Source organism: Taudactylus pleione, unplaced genomic scaffold (genome assembly GCF_031769625.1).
Source record: "Taudactylus pleione unplaced genomic scaffold, aTauple2 ptg000792l, whole genome shotgun sequence".
Classification (NCBI taxonomy): domain Eukaryota; kingdom Metazoa; phylum Chordata; class Amphibia; order Anura; family Myobatrachidae; genus Taudactylus; species Taudactylus pleione.
Genome location: NW_028285194.1, coordinates 4,191,014 through 4,192,488, shown reverse-complemented (window position 1 = coordinate 4,192,488; position 1,475 = coordinate 4,191,014). Strand labels below are relative to the sequence as shown.

General features: G+C 37.2%; 1 pseudogene; it reads right to left on the bottom strand.

Moving 5' to 3' along the window:
- Positions 1–230: 230 nt before the first annotated feature.
- On the bottom strand, positions 231–1,069 carry LOC148474963 (uncharacterized; annotated as a pseudogene).
- Between the last annotated feature and the right edge of the window lie 406 nt (positions 1,070–1,475).

Genomic DNA, 1,475 nt, shown 5'->3' with positions numbered 1-1,475 from the left:
ATAGGTAAAGGTAAATTAGATAAGGATAGGATTGTATGCTAATACTCACTGTACCAGACAAGGGCGGTCCCTATATTTTAAATGAACCTTCCGGTGTGGCTATGAAAGGAATAATATTCTTAGTTGAAGCTAGCAATTAATTCATGAGTAACATATTCATCATCATTTCCGTTACCTCCCTCATCTCCTAATTCATATATGAAAATCTCATGTACAACGACTTCCCCATCTCACAAAGTCTGATATGTATCAACAGGCTGTGGTGTTTGAAGACTTTCATAGGATTGCTTCATTTAACTATATAGAACTTGAGATCTCTCCTCTGACAATGAATCCTGACCTAGCAGAGTCTCCTCATCTACTGTATGACCACAATGGTCATCTCATTCTGTGTTTCTATCTTCTTTATCCTTTTACAACATTGTACCCATACAGTAGGCCCACATTTGATACTCAGGTACACTATACCTATTACCATGGTCCCAAGCACAATGTTGTGTATGATTCCAGCAAAGAGTTTTGTAATGCCTATACCTATCCATCCTAATGGGTCCCAACCACCTTTTCCTCCTCCTATCTTCCGTAATTCCTTCTGCATTTCTGCCACCTTTGTCAAATGTCCAGCAATCTCTGCTTTGTTATCATCAATATAGGTGCAACATTCCTGTCCTGCAACTGCACAAGTACCATCTTCTGCTGCCAACAACTGATCTAATGCCATCCTATTCTATAAAGCTACTTTTCTTATCTGAGCAACTTCCTCCACTGTCTGATTAAAAAAATCAATCAATTCCTCCTCCATTTGGTCCATCACATTAAAAATTTCTGAAATAACATATTCTAAACATATAATAAATAAAGGAGAAATTACCTTAGGTATAGGCAAGCCTGCACTGGTATAAATACATCCGATATATGCCATAAAGTAAGCTGTGTTAATTCCTGCAGCATCCATACAAGTTGCATTGTCAAAAGTACACATTTCCTTTTTAATTAAACTAAAATCTGATCCTTCATTAAAAACATTTGTCATTACTGTAATACCATCTAGAACTTGTAAAGCAGGCATGATTAGCACAGGTATATTTTCCTCTGGGATGCTTATGACCAATCTCTATTTAACATATAAGCCATGCTAATGAAGTGTGCTAGCATCGGTATGCCTGACTCTACATTCATAGACAAGTGTGTGCAAACCCAACAATTGGTCTCATTACATGTGTTAGCAATTCTGCCATGCATTTCTATCATTGAACTTTCTGAAAAATCATTTCTGTGATCCTTCTGTTGTAAAGCATTGAGAACACACTTACTGTTTCATTCTTCACATTATGTTAATATTGAAATGTATAAAGTAAATTCAATTAAAGCAAAAGTCATTACAATCAGAGTTCCCCAGGAGAGAATGCACCCTCAAAGTCTCGAATCTGGCCTTAGGCCCAACAGCATTGCTCTGTTCACCATGGTCCGGATCT